At 34.0% G+C, this 27,025-nt stretch overlaps 1 protein-coding gene across 12 annotated transcripts in view; it reads left to right on the top strand.

Moving 5' to 3' along the window:
- The window catches only part of MAP2 (microtubule associated protein 2), a 344,929-nt gene that overhangs the window by 63,639 nt on the left and 254,265 nt on the right, over positions 1-27,025 (top strand). For all 12 annotated transcript variants that reach the window (XM_074191477.1, XM_074191482.1, XM_074191481.1 and 9 more), the window contains exon 2: positions 23,559-23,608. The gene's annotated coding sequence lies outside the window, so the exon portion shown is untranslated. The remainder of the gene's footprint in view (positions 1-23,558; positions 23,609-27,025) is intronic.

Below are 27,025 nucleotides of genomic sequence, written 5' to 3'. Positions count from 1 at the left end.
AGGTTTTTTTTGCAAGGCAAATGGGGTTAAGTGGCTTGCCCAAGGCCACACAGCTAGGTAATTATTAAGTGTCTGAGACTGGATTTGAACCCAGGTACTCCTGACTCCAGGGCCGGTGCTTTATCCACTGTGCCACCTAGCCACCCCTTTGCTGCTCTTTTGAACAAGTATAAGACTGCCTATATAAAGCACTCCAAAACCTGGAGTTCTCTCCCACTTTACTGTTTTGTCACTGAACTGAGTCAGCTACTGAAATTCTTCCACTATTTAGAGCAATCCCAGAAGTTCTACCACTTTGTCTGGTTATCCAGTCACATTGTTGCCTTCTGATCCAAGTAAAGAACAGTTTATATCTTGTAAAAAATTATTTTGTTCACATCTTTAGAACTCCAGCTAGGCTGATCATTCTCATCCACAACAAGCACTTTATTACTAAATTAATTAGGTTAGGGGGGTGGAATCCCATCCATGTACTTGTAACAAACTTGCCCTCTTTGTATCTTCCACCTAAACAGTGATTTCCAGATACAGGAATATTCAGAGCCTTATCAGAATAAGATCAAGGTAGAGATGTGTGTGTGTGTGTGTGTGTGTGTGTGTGTGTGTGTGTGTGTGTGTGTGTGTGTGTGTTTGTGAGAGTAGGAGTGGGAGTACTCATTTAAGGTTATATATTAAGCCTCATTTATGAGGTCAATAGCCAAATATTCTCTGCTTATAGCCAATTCAAATATAGAGCAATACCCCTAGCTCTATTGAATGAGTTTTAATACACATATGTTTTGTTGACCAAAACAAATTTTAAAAAGTTACTTAAAAACTTAACAGATTCTAGAAAGTTTTCTGTCTAAGCAAATTGGCTACTTCAACTCTCTTATTACACACTCTACTTTTACCTTTCAAACACATCTGGGTCAGGTATATATGAATAATTTAGTTACTTGGTGGTGTTCAGCATACATTATTAAAAGACAAACTTGGGGTGGTTGCTAGTGCCATCTATTTATTATAAGGCTTTTATTTTCCATATTATTCTGTATTTTAATATTTCCTTTTATATTTAACATTTACATTCTCTATTTTTTCTTTAACTACTACCACCATGGTATTGATCTTGAAGTATTAGGTACTGCTTTGCATTTCAATATCATGCATCCTTACTGTAACTAAATGTGATGAAACCCAATAAGGTAGGGGTATTCCAATAGTTGACACAGTATCTCGAATTATCATGTTAGATACCTTTTTAACAACCTACCTTTCTGAGAGGTAAAATAGTATAGTGGAAGCCTCAGATACTAGTTGTGTGACCCCAGGAAAGTCAATTAATCTCTGTTTGTCTTGGTTTTCTCATCTGAAAAAAAATGTAGATAATTATAGCACCCATCTCTTAGAGTTATTCTGAGATTAAAATGAAATAATGATTGAACATTTACCATAATCAATGCTATGTAAATATTAGTTATTACAGTTCTGTCACACACAAGCTAGCTCTGAACTATTCTAGATATGTGGTGATGATGTTGTCACCTGGGGTCTCAGTACTCCAGGTAATGTTAAGACTCTTTTCTACTTAGGGGTTACCAGTCAATAGTTATCAATACTAGAGAATTGGAGGGAATTTTTCAACATTGAGATTTACTCAGAACAATAATCACAGGTCTAGACTTCTCTCACAAGAACTAATCTTTCTCTTACAAGGGCTATATTGGTAGCAAAGTTTACTTTATAAGTATGTGTTAGTCCTCTGCATGGATGAGCTGACAAGTAAGTGATTGTTTTTGAGAAAAGAACTTCAATAGGAATGGAACTAAATGAAATATTCTTTCCCCTGGGAAAATGCCAAAATGTCCAGCTGTGAAAGGAATGATGGTTGCAATGTTAATTGAAACAGTTTTATAATAGACTCAAACTTTTCTATTTTGGGGCATTTTATTTGCTTTCATAACATCTGAAAAACTGGAATTATTTCCTTTTAGTATTTGATTATAAAGTTTTCATGGACAGGGACTTTTTTTTTCATTACCTTTGGATCATCTCTAGTCCTTAATATGATCTATTGTGAATAACAAGTACTTATTAAATATTTGTTGACTTTTTAATGAATGAATGAACCAATATTTGATGATAAAATGAAAACGTGAAGTCACAGGTAGCCTTTATAAAACTAGTAAATAGGTATTTATTATGTACTAGAAACTGTTGCTAAGCAGTTAGATTTACAAATTAAAACAAAAACAATTCCTGCCTTCAAGGAACTCACAGTCTTAAGAGAGAAACAAAATGCAAACACCCATGTACAAACAAGTGATATACAAGATAAATTGGAGATAATCTCTGAGGAAAGCACTGAGTTAATAGAAGGATTTCTGGCACCAAAAGAATTGACTTGTAACTTATTTAAAGTAGCCCCTTGTATCATAGAAGCTCCATGTGACTTCACATTGTTAATATTCATACTATTCAAGATAAATTGATAACTTGTAAAATTTGCTAATAAGTGCTTGGGAGACCTCATGGGAACTATGTTGCTATAGATAGAAATACTTGCTTAATTCTCTAGTCACTTAATAAAGGAAGAAATTTTAGCATAAAATTTGGGGAAAAGATGGAAATAGTTCTGTTTGTTTTCCTGTTTCCTTTCTTCCAAAATGTAATGATACACTAATTTCAGAGAGAATAAAGGACAGAGGAAATGATACAATGATATGTGGCTAAGTGGTAGGGAGGAGACTGGGGTCAACAAATTATAGGGAAACTAACAAAAGTCAATAATTATAATTCACTGTGTATGATTTCTATCTTGGGAGTTGGGGGATAAAATGACTTTTTATTCAGTAAAAATAAGTATGTCAATGGGAAGAAACTACACCAAAATATCTGAAAGCATATCAGTAACACTTTTGGAGGAATGATTGGTAGAATATATAACTTCCCTAGGTTTCACCAAAGTTCACTGAATTTGATAAACCAGTTATTTTGTATGCAAGTATTATAGACATTGAAACTTTTTGTTAAAAATGAGTGGAATAGTTAGTAGCAAATCCTAAGGATTTTTGTCTACAGCCAGAGCTATCCTCTTGTCTGTGAATATCTAATCTTTCACTGTTAAAGATCACATTTCTACTCCTATTTCCTGTCTTGGATTTTCCAAAAGCACCTTACAAATCAGGTCATTGTGCATGTTCAGTTGGTATAAGTTATGACAATGCATTATCTGCTGCATCATCTGTAGTTTCAGGAAACTATCCCCTTAGCACTCCTCCCCACATACCTAATTAAATGTACACTTACATATTTACAAACCTTACATACACTTAAAAATTTTCATTGTATTTCTACCGCTTGATACATAGTTCAAGGTAAATAAATTATCTTTATTCAGTAATTATATATTATTTCCAGAGACACAACCCAATCCATAGAGTATTGTCATCATGGATTTTATGTAGAAAACATTTTTGTTGCTTGTTACATTATTAAAATTATCCTCAAATTGGGACATTTAGAATAAAAATAATTTAATCAGATATAGTTTATTTTGAATAGTGATAACCACTGTCTGATTTTGTAGAAATTATGTAAATATATGAGCCTGAATTAAGATGGATTTATATATTCAAAAAATAATTTTAGTAATAATAATTATGTATTACATGTGAAATAGCTCTATTTTGAGCAAATACTTGATAGTGTCCTGCCATACTAAGTTTTGCCAAAAGAATATCAAATGTCAAATGAGAATATCCAAATCTTTCTTAATCTTTTTTAATGTGGCAAATTACATAATATGAAATCTCATTTCAATTCCATATTGTACATTGGAAAATAATAATGATAGTCAGACTATAAGTTCAGTCCCTGTGAGTACTAGTTTTTTTTTTTCCCATCGGTAATTACATCTTCATCTGATAAAGACATTGTTTCTGTGCAAAAGAAGATCCTAGAATGTAGAAACTGATACCAGGACTAAGTGACTTGGGATTCCTGAAGATTATTCCATTGGAGATTGGGAAATTCCTACTAAGTTCAAACCTTCCTTTTTTATGCCCCCCTGAAAAGTTACCCAGGTTCTTTGTATTCTTTAGTCAACATCTCTTCAAATTCCATCCAGTGTTTCTCCTTGACCTTGCCATCAAGGTTGTTCAGTTGGATAGAGCATATGGATCCCAGATTCAAGAAGACCTGAGTTCAAATTTGGATTCAGAATTTACTAACAGTGTGACTCTGGGAAGTCACTTAACTTCTGTTTTCTTCCATTTGCTCATCTGTAAAATGGGAATTTTAATAGTGTCTACCTTCCAGAATGGTTGTGAATAGCAAATGAAATAATAATTTTACAGGACTTGGCACAATGCCTAACATATAGAATGAGACAGTAAATATCCTGACTCTAAAGTCAGTTGTGTTGGCAGGTCATTCTGATGGTTTTTAATCTTAAAGTTTTAAGTCAGTAGTTAATTGGAATTTATTAAATATCTACTGTGTCCCAGAAACTGTGATAAGCACTAGAGACACAAAGAAGAAAAAGAAAGTCTCTACTTTTAGGGAGTATGCAATCAAATCAGGGAGGACATTACATAAATGGATGCTGAAAAGGGAATGGGGGGCACCAAAGGGTAGGAGTCCAGGGATGATGTTCTTATAATTGAAACAGAGTGGTTGATGGAAAATGAAAATTTCACCAGATAAAACTTTTAAACTGGCTACAATGGACAGAATTTTTAAACCTTAAAATCTAATAGAGGCAGTAAATGGTTCTTTTTTTTATATTTTCTTTGAGAATATAGCCATTTCCTACTTGCCTACTTTGGGGGGAGTGGGATTTTATACAAAGAACAAAAATATCCTAAATTCTCTTAGATTTCAACACCTACCACACACATACATTCACACACACACACACAGATATATGTGTGTATATATATATATATATATATATTTACTTTATTAAGAAAAATACAAATGTATTGGCAGGTTTTAATTTAAGAAATAACCAATTATTTATTTTCTTTTGTATTTATGAAAACTAAAGAGGGTTTTTATTAAAAAAAAACCAGCAATCTTGCATGGCAACTGGCAGAAATTACTTTAGAAACCACATGCCTATTGAATGGAGATAGACTAAGGAGATTTATTTTTGCCCCATCCTCTGTTAACTCTAGAGATTTACAAAAGAGACCTTGGTTTAGTTTCTCACTGTACCTTGACTCATATTGTTGTCTTGAGACACTTGCTTTCCTTTTTTATTGTAAGATGGGGATAATAGTACTTGCAGGTCCCTATGCTCACTCCTCAGGTATACTTCAAAAAACCCACTCTTTGATATTTGTAAAAGAGCTTTCAACTGTTTAGAGAGTTGTGAAGATTACTTATTCAGAATAGGAAGAAGCTAGTTTTATGTCATACTGCAGTGTAGAGTTATAAGGTATGTTGTGGATAGTTTATAATTCACCCTTACGAAATCAAAAGTTCAATCATATATTTGAAATAGCACTAATCTGATTGGACAAAGAAAATCTTATACTTTTCTTTATAAATAAGTTTACCTGAGGTATAAATACTATTAAAATAGGTCATGGTTCTTGCAGCCATTCTTTCTGTACTTTCAGGAACTTCAAGAGTTATGGGCAAGTTAGAATGTCATTAATTCCTCCCAGCCATTTTCTTTATTTTTTTCTTTTTAATTGACTTAGCTACTTTCTGACCAAAAAAATGTTAAAATGCTTGAATCTGCTCTCTCTGTTCCCAAAGGTGCATTGAAATGTGACAGACGGAAGCACAATAGTAATTGTACTGAGTGAAGAGTGACTCAGACAAATACAAAAGCAGAAAGTGGCCAGAGTTCCTCATTATTGAGAAAGAAAGGCCTATTGAGACTCATTAACTGCTAGAGAGTGTGTATGGTTACTGTGCCCTTGATGTTCATACTGCCAGGTGCTGGTTGAACAATCCTGTTGCCTTTGAGATGGAATAAGATGTTTCACCTGACAACAAAGGGTACTGCTCTGTCCACAGACATATTTGGCAGAGAGTTTCTGGTATTCCTGTTGTGTGGTTATTCCTGGCCAGAACTTACTTGGAAAACAACTTTTATCAGTGGTGATGGTATTAGGCCTTACCCCACAAAAATCCCCACTACCACCACCACCACAACAACCAACCAATCAGTAAACATTTGTTGAATTTAATTGAGAAAAAGGGATGAAATTTCTTGCTTTCAAAACCACATGTGGAAAATAGTCAGCCAATTAAAATCTGAATTATGGAGACCACTTTTTTTAAATCAATTAAATCATTCCTTAAGTTAATGTATTCAAAACTGTGATTAAGATTTTCAGACCTCCTATGAATTAAATTACTAATTTGTTAACACTTAGTCGAACTACCTCTTGAGAAATTAGGTCTTCCAATATAATACCAACTTCTATTAACTTTAACTTTATAATATCTCTCATATGTACCTCTTTCTCCCCTCTCACTCTACCATAACTAGTGCCAAAATTTCTCATTTCATGTCTGGACTATTACAATAGTTTTCTGGTTGGTCTCTCAACTTTGGGTCTTTCCTCATTCCAGCAAATTCTCCACTTACCTGTCAAAGTGATCTTTATAAAGTACAAGTTTATGTTGTGCCTTATTCAATAAACTCCAGTGTCTCCCTGTCACAACCAGGATTAAATGGAAAATATTCCATTTGGTTTTCAAAGTCCTTCATAGCCTTATTTGTCCTATCTCCCCAGTCTTTTTTTTATACCTTATTCATCCTCATGTACTTGCTGTTCTTCATTCAAAACATTCAATCTCCTGACAAATAGCTATTTTCCAGTGACTATCTAATATACCTAGAATTCTGTCGCACTATATCCATTTCCTAGCTTCTCGGCCCTCCTTCAAATTTCCCCTAAAATTCCATTTTCTACAAGAAGTCTTTTCCAACTCTCACTTATTACTAATGCCTTCCCTCTGTTCATTCATTCATATATGTAAATACACATGTGACATATAACAAATACAAGCTAGTTTATTGAATACTAAAGTTTTTATAGGTGATGAATTTGAGAGCAGGGACTATTTTCTGTTGTGAGTGTGTATATGTGAATTTGAGTGTGAGAGTGTGTGTGGGGGGGGTATGGGTATGGGAGTCTGGAAATGTGGGCCTTCACTGTTTACCATAGTACCTACTCCAAAGTACATACTTAATAACTAAAATGCTAATTGACTGACTGACTGACTTTAAAAAGGAATACGTCTTGGGAACAAGGTTCTATATCTTATCTAAGCTTTTATTTGCCCTCAAAATATCAATACCCATTTTAGTGAACTGTAGGCACTCAGCAAAACTTTGTCCAGCTATTTGAAATTAATTGAATCATTATAGGTTATTCTTAAGTATACAAAAGAGGAAAGTTAATTTCTTCTTTTTATTAGCCTACAGAACATCAGCTGAAGGACTAGAATTATGCTTATACAGACACTTTTTAAACACTTATCAGAAAACAAAAATGCTTATCCTACAAGAGGATATCAGTATCTTTTTCTTTATCTTAATAAAAACCTATGCCTCATTCTTTCTATGCCTTTTGGTAACTTTTCTTTTATGAAGTGACAATAATTCCAAAATATCATTTGTCCCTGTTTCTACTGTGCAAGTTCACCTGTATCTGAAGTGAGGTTTCTCACAAAATCCAACTCACAGGTATTTCTTGCATAGGCTCAGGTAGCTAAGCCTTATGTTGCTGTTTCAATCTCTAGACTCTCCTTTCTACCCACTTTATGTCCTAATCTTGAAATAGAGTATTGTCTGTCCTGAATTTTCCCTTCTTATTGGTCAGCTAATGACCACTACAGCTAATGGGAAACAGGGAGTGGGAGCATGGGAGGAAAGGATTCCCTTCTCACCAGGTGGTGGATGGCTATGGGATGGAGGGATTCCTTTCTTGGTAGCTGGCAAGGAGCCACTGCAGCTGCAGGGGATGGGGACTTGTTCCCAGCATCCCAAATTCCATCTTGGAACGAGTTTCCTCAACAAACAATGCTACAAATGATGGTTGAGTTTCCAGACCAGCCCACAGGAAAAAAAAAACTACACTATTTAATCCACACTGTAGCTGACATACAATACTATTTTAGAAATGGTACTATTTCATTTACATTGTAGATTAAATAGACTTTTGTGGGCTAGCCTGGAAACAGCTACTGTTTATAACATTGCTTCCATTAAACTCCTAGCAGATGAACTTTTGGAATATAACTGGTTTGTAAAATGGAGACTGCTCAAATTAAAAATATTAACAATAAGGGAGAAATGAAAAGCCAAGAGATGTTATTTATTATTATTACAAAGAAATCAAATTCCTTTCCCCAAACATAACCCCCCCCCAAAAAAAAAGAATAACTGAATTGGAGAAGGAATTTGATTACTAACATACCAAGATGTTTTTTTTCCTCCATTAGTATTTTCAGATTTAAAAATATCCAACTTTGATAGAGCCTATATTTTCTCCACATGTCAGATCTCACATTATAATGTTTAAGTTCCAAAAAGATTTTTGATCTATACCTTTATCTCCTTTATTTTTTACCTTGTACATTTATTCCCTATTTAAAAATGAAATTCAATAGGAATTATTAGATTGGAAGAAAATATTCCATGTTGCCTGGTTTTAAAGTCAATCACTTATAGATCTTTTAGGGACCTACAATCTTTTAGCTACTCCTGTCTACTGGAATTTCGGCAAATAGAAGTGCAAGAGATACAAGTTTCTCTGAATCCATAAAGAAGAGAGAATCAAGAGTCCGAGTTATACTATGTCCCAGAAATGTCTGGAATGCCTATCTTTTCTTCTTGTTAGGGCATGACTGATGAGCTGGTAGAAATGAAGGAAATTGGAGCTTTCAGTAAACGTCACACTTTATTATATATATGAAGATTTACTATAGCTACACATGCCTTTGAATGCCAAATTTCTCTAAGATAACAGAATTATTCCTGACTGTAGGATTAGAAAGGTTGTGATCTGTACAGTGAAGGGAATAACTATACTATTGAATTGATGAACAGTTTGAATTATTGACAGCCAAGTTCCTATTCAGTACCTCTTCAAAGCCTAGAGGCAATCCTGAATTCTTGAAATCTCTGCAGAAAGAGCCCAAACTCTCTCAGCTTTTACTAAGCTGAAAAGGTTTGTCTATGAGCTAAGCAACGAGCTGTGTGTCTTTTATCAGAAAACAAAATTTTGCTAAGTGTGGAAAGGCTAATCAGAGAGTTTTACTACCTGGTAATTACATTTGTTTTTTCTTTATTAGTCACACCAAATCCTAAGCTTAGAAGCAGTCTAATGTACAGAATTGTTGTGGAAGAAGTAAATACACTTATAAATCCCAGATTCTTGAAGTACCACAGTACGGAGCGATAGGAAAATGTTTTGAATATGAGGAAAATGCTGATTCTAGTATTATTCTCTGATGTGATATAGTCAGCATTGCCTATTACTGATATGTAATGAATAAAATTGTCAAGTCATAGCAGCAAGGTGCCTTCAATGGAAAGAAAGTTTTAGTAAATATTCATTTTAAAATTATATTTATTTTTGAAAGTTTCCATGTATTTATCTGGGCCTAAAAATCCAAATATCAGTAACTATATCCAATGAATGTGCTCAATTCATCATTTATTATCAACATGAAATATTTGTCCTAAATCTTGAAACTGAAAGTAAAATAACTTGAGTAAAATAGATGCTTTTTTCAGAATTTTGAAATATGCATGAATTTCCCTACACAAACCAAGAGGTGATCACCTCTTGACTGAACTATTTTATTAGTGTTCTAGTTGGAATCCTATTTTCAAGATACTTTCCCTTCCCAATATATCTCCTAACTAGTTATTGAACTGATTTTCCTAAATTGTGTCTGATCGTGTGCCCCTTCCCCATTTAGTGAGATCTAGTGATCTCCAATTAGTAATTCCGTAAATATTAATTTAGTAGCTATTTTTATATTAGGCACCATGTTAAGTACTGGGAAATAGAAATAAAGTTAGAAGATAGATTCCCCCCTCTCAAGAAGTTCACAGTCTAATAGGGAAGACCAAGATGAAAACAAATATATATAGAAAAGTTAAATATATGATAAATTAGAAATAATCAACAGAGGAAACTAAACTTTAGAGGGATTGGTAAAGGATTACTTTAGAAGGTGGCATTTTAGCTGTGGCCTTAAAGAAAGCCAGGGGAAAGCAAGAAGCAGACATGAGAAGGCAGAGCATTCCAAGCATGTGAATTGAAAATGCCCAAATCTGGGAGATGTATCATCTTGTGTGAAGAAGAGCAAGAAAGTTAATATTATTCTCCATTTAGTAAAAAAAGTGATTTTCCTAAATCTAGATCTGACCATTTCAGCAACCCCTATCTTCTCCCCGCGCCCCACCCCCACTACTCTCACTCAGAGAGCTCCATTGGCTTCCTTTGATCCTTCAGGATCAAATATAAAATCTCTGTTTGTCCTTTAAAAGCCCTTCAAAAACCTACCCCCCCAGACTTTCCCATTTTTATACTTTACTACACTCTATACATTCTGTGATCTTGATATTTCAATAGCAAGCCAATACTCTATTCCCTAATTCCATGTCTTTGCACTGGTTCTCTCCATACATGGATTGTTCTCCTCACTTGCCACCTACTGCCTCTTTGACTTCCCCCGACTTCATCAATTTGATTAGCTCAAAATTCCATTTTCTTCAAAAGGCCTTCTCCAATCTCTCCAGCTATTTTATGCCCCCCCCCACCTCAGACTACCTTCAATCTATTCTGAATATATTTTATCTCTTCATAGTCATAGGTCTTCTCTACTATTAGTTTATAAGTTTCTTGAAGGCACAGAACTGTTTCTATTTTCCTTTGTATCTTTCCTACATAGTATAGCCTGACATAGTAATTATTTAATAGATGTTTTGTAGAAATGATTAACTTTACCAACAGCTCATACACCTTTAATTCACCTATTAATTCATCTGCTGACATTGTATATTTCCTTCTAGTTAACCACATTCAGAAAAACTGAATGTAACTTATATTCCATTGTTCAACTATTAGCAGCACAATTGGGGAAGGACAACTTGGTGGTATAGGAGTTAGAGTACCCATCCTTGGCGTGATGAGGACATGAGTTTAAATACAGTCTCAGACATGAATTTGGGCAAGGTCATTTTCACCCTGATTACCCCCAAATTCAGGAGTATCACCCCTGACCCATATCTTGTTGTTAGACCCAGATGATGCAGGAGGAGAAAGTAAGACTGTTGATTTAGAGCAGCACCCCCTCACTCAATCCAATTCCTGATCATTACCTCCTTGATATCATGGTTGTGATGATCTTTTATTCCTCTTAGAATATCCTATTTGACCTATGAGACCATGTATTAATGGATAAAAGTTTACTCCCCCGGGACTGCATTTGGTGGTAGTATTTTGCTTGAGATAATATATCAGTGAGTTCTTCATAAGAAACAAGGCTCTTCAAATGTTCATATTTAATTTAAACAATTGTCATACTTGCTAAATTGGATCATTAGAAATCATGAACTATGAGTTAAGGCTCCTAATTGGGATTATTGAATATAGACATCTCCCTCAAGCCATGGAATGTTGTTGTAACAGAATCTGAAGATACCAAAAGGTGATTTGTTTTGAGGAATATGGATTCCTTGTAGTGAGCACCCATGATACCAGCAGCCAATATCATGAAGTAGTAGATATTGGATGTGGAAAAGTCATCTATGGTTATCAGTACTTATTCATCTTGAAGATGAAGAAATTCCAAAATTGATCATGTACTAGGGCAAAAAAACCTTAGAATCAAATGCAGAAAGACAGAAATAATAAATGCACACTTCTCAGACCATGATACAATAAAAATTACATGTAATAAAAGACTTTGGACAAAAAAATAATTGGAAATTAAAATAACTTTAAATAAACGGATGTATCAAACTGCAGATAATAAAAATAATCAATCATTATATACAAGAAAATGATACTAATGAGACATCACACCAAAATTTATGGGATGTAGCCAAGGCAGTTTTGAGAGAACATTTTATATCTCTAAGTTTCTAAATGAATAAAATAGAGAAAGAGATCAATGAATTGTATGTACAACTAAAAAACCTAGAAAAAGAACAAATTAAAGATCCCAAATACCAAATTAGAAATTTCTGAAAATCGAGGGAGAGATTAATGAAATTGAAAGCAAGGAAACCATTTATGTAATAAATAAAACTAAGAGTTGGTTTTATGAAAGTGTCAATAAAATAGGTAAACCTTTGGTGAATCTGATTTTAAAAAAAGAAAGAAGATAACCAAATTACTGGTATCAAAAACAAAAAGGATGACCTAACCACCAAGGAGGAAATTACAGAGATAATTTGTAACTACTTTGCCAAACTACAAGCCAATAAATTGGATAACCTCAGTGAAATGGATGAATATTTAAAAAATTGCAAACTACCCAGATTAACAGAAAAGGAAATAAATTACTTAAATAAAATTTAAGGAAAAAACATTTAAAGAACAATTAATTACTATTCTGCATAAACTATTTTAAAAAAATAGGAGTTCTGACAAATTCCTTTTATGACACCATCGTTGTGCTGATAGCTAAATCAGGAAGAACCAAAACAGACAAAGAAAATTAGAGGCAATTCACCTAATGACTATTGATGCAAAAATCTTAAATAAAATTTTAGCAATGAGACTGAAGCAAGTTATTACTAGCATAAAACACCATGATCAGGCAAGATTTATGCCAAGTAGGTAGGGATGGTTCAGTATTAGAAAAACACTCAACATAATTGAACATATCAGTAGCAAAACCAACAGAAATGATAAAATTACCTCAATAGATTCTGAAAAAGCCTTTGATAAAATGCAACATCCCTTCCTCTTAAAAACACTATAGAAAGTTTAGGAATTAATGGAGTTTTGCTTAAAATAAATAGTATCTATCTAAAACCATCAACAGATACTAAGTGTAATGGGGATAAACTCAGAGTATTTCCAATAAAATCAGAGATGAAACAAAGATGCCATTATCACCATTACTATTCAAAATAATATTAGAAATGCTGGGTTTAGCAATAAGAGAAGAGAAAAAATGGAAAGAATGAGAATTGGCAATGAGGAAGCAAATCTTTCACTCTTTGCAGATGATATGATGGTATACTTAGAGAACACAAGAAAAGCATCTAAAAAATTCCTTGAAACAATTAACAAATTCAGCAAAGTAGCAGGATATAAAATAAATTCACATAAATCATCGGCATTTCTATATATGAACAAGTCCAAGAGCAAGAGATAGAGTAATTTCAATTAAAGTAATTATAGACAACATTAAATACTTGGGAATCTACCTCCCAAGACAAACCCAGAAACTGTAGGAACACAATTATAAACCACTTTTCACCCCAAAAAAGTCAATCTAAATAATTGGAAAAATGTCAATAGGTCATAGTGAGGTTGAGCTAATATAATTAAAAATGACAATTCTACCCAAATTAAAGTACTTATTCAGTGCCATACCAATCAAACTACCAAATAACTATTTTTACCAAGCTAGAAAAAAAAATAGTAACAAAATTCATCTGGAGCAACAAAACAGCAAGAATAGCAAGGGAACTGATGAAAATAAAATTTGAAGGAAGGTGACCTAAGTCTTCAAGATCTAAAACTATGCTACAAAGCAGCAATTATCAAAACTACCTGCTACTGGTTAAGAAATAGAGTAATGGATCAGGGGATTAGGATAGATTCAAAAAAATAGTAGTAAATGACTACAGTAATCTACTATTTGACAAACACAAAGACATAAGCTTCTGGAATAAGAATTCACTATTTGACAAAAATTATTGGAAAAAACTGGAAAATAGTATGGCAAAAATTAGGCATAGACCTACGTCTCACAGCCTATTCCAAAATAAGATCAAATTGGGTACTTTATTTAGACATAAAATGCAATACCATAGAAAAATTAACAGACAAAGAACTACTCTATCCATTAGATCTATGGAAAGGGGACAAATTTATTATCAAACATGAAATAGAGCATATTATAAATTGCAAAATGAATGATTTTGACTATATAAAATTGAAAAGGTTTTGTTTTTAATAATAAATCAATAATAAAATCAATGCTGCCAAAATCAGAAGGAAAGCAGAAAGCTGGAAAACAATCTTCACAACAAGGAGGTCTGATAAAGGTCTCATTTTCTAAAATATATAGAGTAATGCATCAAATTTTTAAGGTTACTAGCCATTCCCCAATTGATAAATGAACAAATGATATGAATAGACAATTCGCAAATGAAGAAATTAAAGCTAAATACAATCATACGAAAAATGCTCCAAATCATTATTGATTAGAGAAATACAAATTAAAACAACTCTTGAGGTATCACCTCACACCTTTCAGATTAGCTAACATGAGAAAAGGAAAATGATCAATGTTGGAGAGATTGTGGGAGAATAGGGAGATTATTGTATTGCTGGTGGAGTTGTCAAATGATCCAAACATTCTGAAGAGCAATCCCAAGAGCAAACTATTGTTCATACCCTTTGACCCAGCAATTCCTATTCTAGGCCTATATCTAGAAGAAATCGTAGAAAAGGGAAAAGTCCCACGTGTTCCAAAATATTCATAGGAGCTCTTTTTGTAGTGGCAAAGAATTGGAAATTAAGGGGATGTCCATCCATTGGGGAAGGAATAAACAAATTATGGCACATGGATACCATGGAATATTATTATTCTATAAGAAACTATAAATGGTCCTACTCTAGAGAAGCATGGAATGAGTTACAGGACCTGATGCTGAGCAAAGGAAGCAGAATCAAGAGGAGAATGTACACATTAGTGACATAGTCAGATGATCAACCTTGATGAAGTTCAGAGAGCTAGGACAACCATATTAGACTGACTATGGATAATGTTTTCCCCATCTAGAAGAATAAAAACAAAGAAAAAACAAAAACAAAAACAAAATTTTTTTTAAAAAATAAAAACCCTTCAGAATCTGATGAACACTTTTATAAAAATTTTCTCATATGCATCTCTATTCCTTAATCCTTATTCCTCATACTGAAAATGACTAATCTGTAAACATGTTTATTACAAATATGTATGTAAAATGTTAACCTGTTTGCACTTGAGGGGAGGGAGTGGTAAGGGAGAGTGGAAGGAAATTTTCTAATGTAAAAATACACAAATTCATATGGATGAATGTTGAAAAACTTTCATAATATGAATTTTCAAAAATAAAATATCAATAAAAATGTCTTAAAAAATAAAAAAGATGAGGAAATAGACTCCAAGAGAAATAAAGTGATTTGCCCAATGGACGTGATACCTATAAATTGCAAACACAGAATCCAAAGTCAGTGTCTTTAGTCCAAGTCCATCAACCTTGTCACTGCATTGCAATATTTTTGTCATGTTCCCATCATGAGATGAACTTATGGGTTTCCAAAGTTCTTTCAGAAGTCAGAAGCATGTTTAAAAGCATGAAAATTTGAAGTTAGAATCTTTAATATCCTCTAGTTAGCCAAAACTCGTATTACAAATGGACATTTGAAGTCCAAAAAGTTAAATAACTTGCCTCAAATCTCACTGCAAATCTGAAATCCAAACCTTCACTACACTAACTCTAAAACAAAAACAGCATTATGAGAGCTCACTTAAGAAGGAGCATTACAGCACATTACTGAGTCTACCCAGCTTGTCTATGTGCAAAGAATGAAACTAATGCTACACTGAAGAAGATAAACAGACTTCCCTAGATTGTACCCAGCCCTGTGCTTAACTATTAGGAAGGGTACTGGCCTGACTTTCAGATCTTATAAAATACTTTAAAGACTACTTAGGGACAGACTAATCTCTTAGTGTTCTTTAAAGAACTTAAAAGAAATTCCATTTTTTTTTCTTTTTTTAGAGCCATTCTTCTAATACAAATGAGAAAAATTACAGCAAATTAGAAATCATATTAACAAAAAAGCAACTTTAGTTGATTTTAAACAAAATTGAATTCCTTGTGCTTCATGCTCTATCATTTGAGCTACCGATATTGTAAATACCTGGAATCTGATAATTGAATATTTTTAAACAATTTAATTATAATTTTCAGGAGTGGAACCCAGAATTGTAAAAGATGGATCCCCCATTTCAAAAAGTTAATAAAATAAATATCATTAGTCCTTTTCAGTCTCCTGATTGCTTTTTTCCTGTAAGGTATAAAAACTAATAAAAAAAAACTTATGCACAATGGAAGAATTTACATATTTTAATTGTCCTACTAAAAAAGATGGTTTATGAAATATAGACATATAATCTTTTTCTGAATGAAAGAATCAGGGAGAATTTGCAGGGATTTACCAGACACATGCTTTTCTGATTTTTTTTTTTACCCTATAGTAGGGAAGAAAAGCAAGTGACATGTCAGCAGATCAAATAATGGCAATTTAGCTATGCTGCTGTGTTAAGCTGCCCCCGAGCAGGAGGGCCTTTTTACTGAATGAAATCTATTTAGATTTATGTTTAAGGTATTGTTAAGATGGAGCACAAAAGTCTTGACCTGTGTGTTTGAAATGACAGATGTTCTCTGTGGAGAGAGAGCCTGAGGGCAACCTAAATCTTCAATGTTTCTGGACCTTTTCTTTGATTAATAAGTTAGCTAGGAAAAAATACACAGTGCTATTTGCATAGCAGCTGTTCCTGATGCTGCATCTGGAAGCACTTTCTAAATATAAGAAAAGTAATTCAACTACCTTAGGACTTTGAGCTCACAATAACAGAAGGGTACCATCTCTTTTCCCTTACAATTTTTTTCCCAATAAAATGCTTTTGATAAGTGGAAGAAGTTGCAAATGTGGAAGTTTCTTATTATCTTTATAATTCAAAAGCAGGTTGCATGTTTTCCATTTATTTATTTATTTATTTAGTTATTTATTTATCACTATTCATTCTTCTTTACTGGCTGATTATCTTGGAGCTCACTTTCATGCTAGATTAATGTAGTTTTGAAAGGGTTTTTAAAATTTTATATAGTTTATGTGACATGTAAGAATAAAATAAAAATATTTGGGTTATTATGTCAAAGGACTTGAGGTAAAAAAGAAATAATTGACATTTATTTATCTAATTCTTACATGGATCATAGGGATCCTAACTTTAGACTTGGAAGGGACTTAGAAGATAATTTAGTTCAAGTCTCTTACTTTAATGATTAGAACACTGAAACCTAGGTAGACAGATGTGTACCAGATACTCTGCTAAGTGATAGGAATATGAATGCAAGCAGAAAGAATGATAGCCACCACCTTCTGGGAGCTTCCGTTCAACTGTGGGAAAAACAACACCTAAAAGAGAGCTGAAAAACTGAGGAGCAGAGAAGGTAACTATGTGTACAAGATAGAAAAGTCTAGAAAGTTGACAACAGAGTCAAATGAGAAATGAACATAGTTGGTTTGGGCATTTTCTCAAATGAAAGTCCTGGGGAGGAAACAATAGTAAGAGAGGTATGTAGGGTGAGAAGGGACAGAGGTATGGGAAAAAAGTGACTTGCTCAGGATCATTCAGGTTAGCAGTCTTTTCTTTTAATTTTATGGACCTTGATCTGCAGTTTATTAGTGCAGGGAACTTCTGATATAAAAATTTTCTCCATTTAAAAATCTCTAATTTATTCTTAGAGTTTCTGAGATACTGAGAGCTTGAGTCATCCATGGTCAAATAGTTGTGTAACTTTTTTAATACCAAACCCAGTCTTCTATCTGTTTTGCCACCCTGACTCTCTACCATCCTAAGCATGATGTAGTTCTCTAAGGAAGTTAACATCATACTTAATAGCATCCAGATTTTGATATACTTAAAGTTTCTTGTTTTGATTGTGGGCATTGGCATTAATATGCATATAGAGTTATAAGAATTCTATTTAAAAGAACATTTACAAAGTAAATTATACTTGTTTTCATTATTTTGCCAAAGTAGTCTTAGGAAAAAGTGGAGAGGTTCAAGACCCCTATGATAGACAACCAAAAAGAATGTAGATAGATATAGATATAGATTAGATATAGATATATAGTGTCCTCGGACTGTGAATTGACTTTGAAGCTCTTGAATTTTTATTAGGTGAAGAAGAGATGGATTACTATTGATTATGTTATTCTCGAATTGTAATAGATTGATGTTGTCAGTGATTCCTCTTATAGCAAACATGTTTACTTTATGCTTTTTTAGACTAAAATGGTAGATTTATGGTGGAATTTGAAATGCTTGCATCAATAGACTTTGTGCAGTACAGAAGCGCTGGATAGATGGAGGGGGGAGTATTTCTTAACTCTGTCTTATCACACTGACACACTTCCTAGTTTGTTGGAATGAACTTCTCTTGTGAGTACTAGAATTCAAAGAAATAAAGTTTTACTGCCAGGATGAAGAAGACACAATAAAGCTCAAAACTGAGCTCATTGAAAGGAAAGGTCCTCCTGTGAGGAATGTGAGCAAACCGTTCACAAGAGGCCAATAATCTTAGTCATAGTTTCAAAGTTTAAAGCCGGTTTAGAACTTATCTAGACCAATTATTTCCAAACTTTATCATAAAAGCAAAGGAAGAAATGAACTTGTATTTCCAATATATTCTTATTTATAAATTATAGATTAATTGTTTATAAATAAGAGTATCAAGGTTCTTACATTATAGTAGGGCAGAGAGTATGTACACAAATTGGTACATATAAGATACATGTATAAGCGATATAGTGTAACCTGAGGGGGGAAGAAAAAGGATCTGGGGAATGAGGAATGGTCATTCATATAAGGTAACACTTCAAAAGAATCTTGAAGAAAGCCAAGGATTGCAAAAAGCAGAAGTGAGGACAGAGAGTACTCCAGGCTAGATAGTAGTCAGTGCTATATAGACAAGAGGTGCAGAGTTGTTCATGAGAAGCAGAAAATAGATTATATGCATAGATTATATGCAAGACTGAAAATACAGAACAGGAAAAGTTTTTAAACAGCATTAAATGCCAAATAGAAAAGTTTATATTTTTTTACTTGAGGCAATAGGGAAGTCAATGGATTTATTTACTCAAATGACGTGATCACAACCATGCTCCGGGAAATGACAGTAGGTAATATTTAAATCAGGAACTCAGTTAGGAGGCTATTTTAATGGTCTAGGTTGAGAGGTGACAAGTGCCTGCACTAGAGCTGTAGTGTGAATGGAGAAGAGAGGAAGTATACAAAAGATATTGAAGATAAAGAGATCATAAGATTTGGCAATTTGTTTGGTTATATGGGGTAAAAAGTACATAATGAGGGAAATAAGCATGACTCTGAGACTGTGAGCCTGGATGAGTGGAAGGATAGGGTTGCCCAGGACAGAAAGATCAATATTCAGAAGAGGAATATGTTTTGAGGTAGAGACAATGAGGTCCATTTCAAACATACTCACTTTAAAATGACATCCAATTTAAACTATCCTCCTAAAGGCAATTGGTGAAGCAGTGCTAAGGGTCAGGAGACTGGTGTAGATATGGAAAGAAATTTCATAAAAGTGCTCATTGAACCTATGGCAGTTAATAAGACCACAAAAATAAAGATCATAAATAGAAAAGAGAAGGGTGATAGAATAGAATTTTGGGTAAATCCACAGTTAATAACATGGATAATGATTCAGCAAAGAAGACTCATAGTTACATGTCAAGAGGAAACCAAAAGAGAAGAGAATATCCAGGAGTAACTTTTAGTTAGCAGCATTGGATACTACAGAGAGGTCAAGGACTGAGAAAAGGCAATTAGATTTTTCAGTTGATGATAATGATGATGTTGATGATGATGATGATGATGATGTTTGTCCTTCATTCTTAAAGAAGACCATGACATCAGGGAGGTTATATTTCAAGCACATGATTTTGATTGGGCAGGTGATGAGTCAGCAGTTTCACTTTCTCCTCCAGCCATCTGGATCCAGTGGCCAGATATGAATCAGGATGAGTGGAGATGTCCCTGAACATGAGGGAAGCAGGATTAATTAATTGCCCTAGGTCATCTGAGACTGAATCAGAACTCCTATCCTGGTTACTCCATAGCCAGTATTCTATCCACTGAGTCATCTTTTGGCAACTTTTCAAAGAACAGATTGCATAGGCTACAGAAGACAGACAGGAAGAGAGAGAGAGAGAGAGAGAGAGAGAGAGAGAGAGAGAGAGAGAGAGAGAGAGAGAGAGAGAGAGAAGCACACATGGAGACACAGAGCCAGAGAAAGAGAGGAGGAGGAGGAGGAGAAAGCAATGCAAGTAGGTCGTTTTCTCAAGATGTTTCATTAAGAAGGGAAGGAGAGCCATAACTAGCGGGGATGGTAGGATCTAGTGAAGGTTCTTATTTTTTAAATATGGAGAACACTTGGTAGTGTTTGTATATAACTGAGAGGAAACTAGTATATAGGGAGATATTGATGATTAGAGATCAGAGGGGTGATAGTGTGTGTGGGGGGGGTAATCTTTTGAAAAACATGGGAGGAGATATGATTAAAGGGGCACATGAAAGAATATTGGCTTTAGCAAGAGGAGGAGGTGCATCATAATCATCCTGGATTGAAGGAGGAGACAACAACAAAAGGTGAAATATAAAATGAAAGGCAGAGGATATTTTTTTTCCAGTGAAATATAAAGTTCCTCAACTGAGAGAGGAGGAGATGCAATGGGAGGTCTGAAAATACTTGAATTGCCTAAGGTTACACAGATAGCATAGCTAGGACTTGCACTCAGTTTTTGGCTTCATACCCAAAAATCTGTTACATTACATCACATTGTCATATAGTCAGGATTGTGCAAAGGGTCCCTCCTTTATTTCGTTGTAGTAATCAATAGATGGCATCCAACACCTGTGCTCTCAGTTGTAACTCTTCATTCTGTCCTGTGTAATTCATAGCAGATATCCTTGTCACCTTATTTTACTACTTCTGAAATTACTAGCAAATGAGACCCAATCTTATGGTTCCTCTTGCTAAATGATCAAGGGTAATTCTTCATATCCCTAACCATTCAGGAAGAGAAAATTATTTTTTGTCAAGGGTAACCATTTCAGAAAACAATATTCTAGAACTTCTACAAGTCATTTTGGCTTGTAACACAGAGTCAGAGATTACCCCTGTTCTCTGCTCTCTTTTCCATTTTTTTCCTCCCATTCCTCATTCCATCTGAGTAACCAAAAGGGCTATGAGTCATTATCAGTAAGTATAGAATTGTAGTTGTGATATACCTGCATTATAGGGAAAAAAATTAAAAATTCAAAGTGAATTTGGAAATACAGAACCTCTGCCAACAATGAAAGAATGTATTGTTTTCTTCTTTTCATTGAAAATGTAAATTATTTTAACCATATCTCGGCAAACTTGATAGCCTTAAAACTTAAGCATCATTTTTATGCCTTATTTTCTTATATTTGCTAATAGAGTCCAAGTTCTAATATCAGTCTGACCAATGAAATCACTTTAAATTGGGAACTTCTAATTTTAAAATTTTCCTGGAGAAATGATCTCAATGATATTTGCATGTTGTCTTTGCTCCCCCATCGAAAGGACATGCCTAACTTCCAATAATGGGTATTTGTTTGTTTGTATGTGTGCATATGTGGGGAGGAGTTGAGGGGGGGTGGGTGGGAGTATGCAAGTGTAGGGAGAGAAAAATGAGTCTCATTTCACTTTACAGTGTCCCTCAGTTAAATTAGGTGATCTGTTTTAAGTTCAAAAATGCTAATAGAAATTAATAGGCTGCTTAGATTTTCATGATAGAACTTGACATCTGATTTTAATGTAATTAAAACAAATTTGCCAATCCAGATTAAACATGGCCCATGTCAGGGTCAGTGAAAGCATGAAATACAGTCTATAAATGTACTCAGAACAGATTAAAAATTCAAGCATTTGCCAGTTTTAATTTTTTAAAATTAAAACTCCTTTCAAGAGAAATGTTAATCTACTAAACACAGAATTACATAAAACATATCTTTTAACTGGCATGTTAAAACACAAACTGACTTCAATATATATATATATATATGATTTGTTTTGATTTTCCCTTTCCATAACTATATGGAAAGGGAAAATCAAAACAAATCTAATTTTAGATATAGACTCTAGACTTCCAAATGAAGTCTGAAAAGAATATTAGCTTGAAAGTTCTATAGTCCTACCACTGCTGAATGAGTACATGCTGTAGTAGAAAATGAATTTGCTTGGATTCAAGAACCCTGGGTTTTAGACCTTTTAACATTAAATTACTCTGAGACTCTGAGCCAGTAAGTTAACCTGTTTGGAGATTCTTTTTTTATCTCTAAATTAGTAACTTAAGTGGATAACTTTGTGGATCCCTTAACACATTGTCATTCTTTGTAACATTTTTTTCTTTGTAAAGTTGTCATTTATTTCCTAGCAAAAGTAGTAAGGTCCTTCCCCTTTTATTCAACATTCAATGAGCATTTTATGAATACCTTGGAGGGTGCTTGTGTGTGTGTGTGTGTGTAAGAACATAATTATTTATATAGTGTCTATTATATGTAAGGCACTGCCCTAGAAAGGGTAACAGCTAGTAAGCAAATGATATCGAATTTGAATTCAGATCTTCCTTACTCTAGGCTCATGCTAGACTTCCTTACTCTAGGCTTATTTTATACTCTATCCAGTGTGTTATCTGACTACTTACTAAGGCTACAGAGACAGAATGAGAAAACTCTTACCCTCAATGAGCTTACACTTCACTGAGGAAATGAAACATTGACATAACTGTGAATGCAAGAAAATTTGAATGAAGGTTGAGTACTAATAATCTCTTTGTGGGTCAAGAAAAGCTTCAAATAGGAGGCATTGCCTGAATTAAGCCTTGAAAGAAGGGATTATATTCTAGATGTCGGAAACAGTCATGCAAAGACATGTGATCCTCAGTTAAGTGAACAAGTTGGTTGTTTCGACTAATAAAGTGAATGAAGTGGAGTTATGAGGGATAGCTGCCACTGTAGTCTGCAACTGAGCTGAAAAGTGTTATGAATTTAAAATTGAGTTTCTAAATTGTCTTAGAGACAATAGTGAGCCACCAAAGCTTCTTGAATACAGTTGTGATGTGGTCAGACTTGTGATAAAGAAATATAATGTTAATGGATCTGTGGAAGATGGCTTAGAGAGGAGAAAGGAAAGACAATACCAGTCAGGAAGCCTGACTTACCTAGTAGCCCTGAGAATGAATGTAAGAAATGTTGTGGAGTGAGAATGCATGCCAATTGGCCATTGCTAGGTGGAGGAAGTGATGAAAAATGAACAATTGAGCACACTTCTAAACTTGTAAATATGGAAAGATGGTAGTACTCTCATCAGAGGCATTTTAACAAAAGGAAAAGAATTGATGACATATTATGGCAATCTTATTTCAGAAACTGATTATTCCTTATCACCTGTGTCAAATGTTGCATATAGATTCTTTCAACTAATTGAATTAACAGAGTTTTTTTATGTTTTCTTTTAGATTTCATTAATCTGATGCAAGATCTCCTGTGACTGCATGCTGAAACAGAGGTAGGTAATATTTCTAGTTTAATCCATAATTAAACCAAAAATGATACAAGCTACATAATCAGTGATTAGATATTCCAAATACTGGAGGATTCTTTCCATAAATTATAGAAAGCTAATCTTAGGAATGGGAGGCAGAGCCCTATCATGGCTGAGAAATTTATGCATTAAAAATGTTTAGATGCTTATTTTCATAGCTCAAATAATTTCTTGTATATTAGTTTTGTTTTACATAATATTAACTGATGAAAATATCAATTCTGATAATGATATATATATCTGTATATATATATATATATATATATATATATATGGAAATATTTTCTGTTTTCTCTGGGGATGAAGATGTATATCTAGTATTCCAAAGGAGGAATTTGAAAGATTTGTTTACTGAAGGAGAAACATCACTTATCTTATGTGGTGGTTTCTCTTTCTTATGTATTCAAATTGTGATCAGTCAGTCATTAAGTTCCTACTATGTAGTAGATGATTTGCTAAACATTGGGGAATACAAAACAAGGTAAAAGATAGTCCTAGCAATTTAATAGAGGAAACAACGTGCAAACAAGTCCAAACAAGCTATAAATGTATATATAACTGAAATAAGCAATAAGGCTAAGACACTAGGATTAAGATAAATTAGGAAAGACTTCCTACAGTAAGTGGGATTTTAACTGGCTTGAATTTGTATTATTTTCCTAGCTTTGAAAATAAGAATAAAAAAGTTATATGATCATAGTTTTCCTTAGCATCCATATTCCCAAATTTCTCACAGATAGATAGCAAATTCTTCCCACCAGAATTCTGGCGTAAATAATCATCTGTCCTACAAGAGTAACTGTAATGGGAGTGGCTAGGTGGCACAGTGGATAGAGCACTGGCCCTGGAGTCAGGAGTACCTGAGTTCAAATCCAACCTCAGACACTTAATAATTACCTAGCTGTGGCCTTGGGCAAGCCACTTATCCCATTTGCCTCGCAAAAAAAAAAAAAAGAGTAACTATAATGCCAGCTGACAACATCAAGAAAATGGCATTCTAACAACCCTGCAGAAGTCATTTGGTTTCTTTTTATAGCTTAAGGTTAGAAACCATGCAAAACATACTTTCTGAAAAGAAAAATCTAGGATCCAAATACAGTTTGTCAGTTGAAGTATCAAAATCGTTTGAAAATATTCCATTTGAATTAGATATTTTTCAAATATTTCATAAATGTAGGATTTTTTGACTGGTGGTCCACCCAAAGCTCAGTGTGGGAGCACTGTAGAAGACACTCATGTGAATAATCTTGGTTTGGGGGCGGCTAGGTGACACAGTGGATAGAGCACGGGCCCTGGAGTCAGGAGTATTTGAGTTCAAATCCAACCTCAAACACTTAATAATTACTTAGCTGTGTGGTCTTGGGAAAGCCATTTAACCCTTGCAAAAAAAAAAACTAAAAAAAATGTTGGTTTGTCACTTTTTCTTTCTGCTGAATAAATTCAGATAAACCTTACCTGCAAATAGATTACATTCTCATCAACTAAAAGCAGGGAAACACCTTTAATACTTTAGAGCTATGGTATAGTGGAAAGAGGCATACTCTTTTGGAATGAGGAAGGATTTAGGCTTAAATTTGACCCCTAATGGCATATTAGCAGTATGTGATACAAGGATAAGATTGCCTGGGGTCCTTGCCTTACAGGATTTTTGTGAACATCACATGAGATGTATCTATAAAACTTAAAGCACATAATTAAATGTCAATTATTATTATCATTAATGAACATATTACCATTCATACTCATAGGTTTCAGTCCATACTTAATAAATTACAAGCCATGTATGTGACCTTAAACAAGTCACTCAAATTTTAAATCTTAGTTTTCTTACCTGTATAATAGAAGAACCAAGTGTCCTGGTGGTATACAAACTCCTTAAGGTCAGGGACTATTTCAGTTTGGTTTTTGTTATCTAGGGTATCTTGCTTAGTGCCAGGTGCTTAAGAAGTAATTATTGATTGGCCCATTGATAAATGGATAAGGCAGCCTACAGTGGAGCTCCCTGGAGGAGTCATTTGGTTTCATCTTTATAGCTTAAGATCAGGAGCTATGAAAAATATATTTTCTAATAAGAAAAACTAGGATAGAAACACAGTTTGTCAGTTATAGCATCAAATTCATTAGAACAATGAAGGAAAAAGTGGCTTCCTGAAGGTCACACATTGAAATAGTGTCAGATTCCTGGTAAAGTCCTGAAACTAGGGCTGCTTCTATTATACCAAGCTTCCCTTTGTGTATGGCATGTTCCTTTTCCAGATGCAAACAGAACCTAGGGATAAAATTCTGGAAGAATTATCTCTAAGTTTTCTTTCTGTTTATTCATTTGCATGCATTATGTAAAGTATCCTTATGGACAAGAAGTTTTTCAAGGTTTCTTCTTTTGCTTTCTTTTCCCCTGTGAAGCAGGAAATCAAAGCTGTGTAGTATAAATGGAATAGAAACCTTAAAGATGTTGACAAAGCTCAAAAGTTTGAACCTCATGTTTAAGCAGATGTTATATAGTACTGCAGCATTTAAGTCATATATCTGAGGGCAATCCATTAAACTTTTCTTCCACAGCAGAAGGCAGTTAGCACAGGAGTCCTTTTTTGTTGGAACATTAATTTAGTAGCTGCTATTGTTAACATGGCTGCTTAGCTCCTCATGGCTGACCACTTCCCAGGGAGAAAGAACTAAAGGAGACATTTTGAAAATATGAATAAAAATAAAAGAATTAATATCATAATACCAACAGCATGGATTCAGCAAGGGACTGTGCTTTCTGAGAACCATCCTAGTGGAATATGGGGAGGTCCATCACCAATAATTGGTCACCCACTGATTAATTATTTGACTCTGGTAGGTTGTGAAAAGTACACACACACATACACACACACACACACACACACACAAACACACACACAATGGTTCTAGTCTTGTATTCCCACCTATTTCTATACTGATGGTACCATAATGGTGGGATCTAGGAATAATGAGGCCTAAGAATGACATTTTCGTATGATCTATAAACATTAATATAGCTGTTATTTCCTTATGCATAATTCTCCATCTCCCATCTTCATGCCCTCTCTCTGTCTATATTTCCTGTAATGGTTTTGCTTATTAACTTTGCCTCTTAGAATACCTTCCTTCCTTTTAGCCTTAGACCTTTGCTAGCCCTTCATGCTTTTAATGTTTTCACCTTTAGGCTTTCCTTTTGTTTACTTTGTATGCTTCTGTTTATCTACTTGTACTTGCCTATATGTGTAAATATTATTTCTCCCAATAATGTAGTCTCCTGGAAAATGGAGACTTTATTTTTTATTTATATCACAAGTAGAGTATTATCTGTCACACAGAAAGCAGGTGATTGGTTTGTTATTGATATTTTAAATGTGAGAT

The sequence above is a fragment of the Macrotis lagotis genome, chromosome 6 (genome assembly GCF_037893015.1).
Source record: "Macrotis lagotis isolate mMagLag1 chromosome 6, bilby.v1.9.chrom.fasta, whole genome shotgun sequence".
NCBI classification, from domain to species: domain Eukaryota; kingdom Metazoa; phylum Chordata; class Mammalia; order Peramelemorphia; family Peramelidae; genus Macrotis; species Macrotis lagotis.
This window is presented reverse-complemented; position numbering and strand designations above follow the sequence as displayed.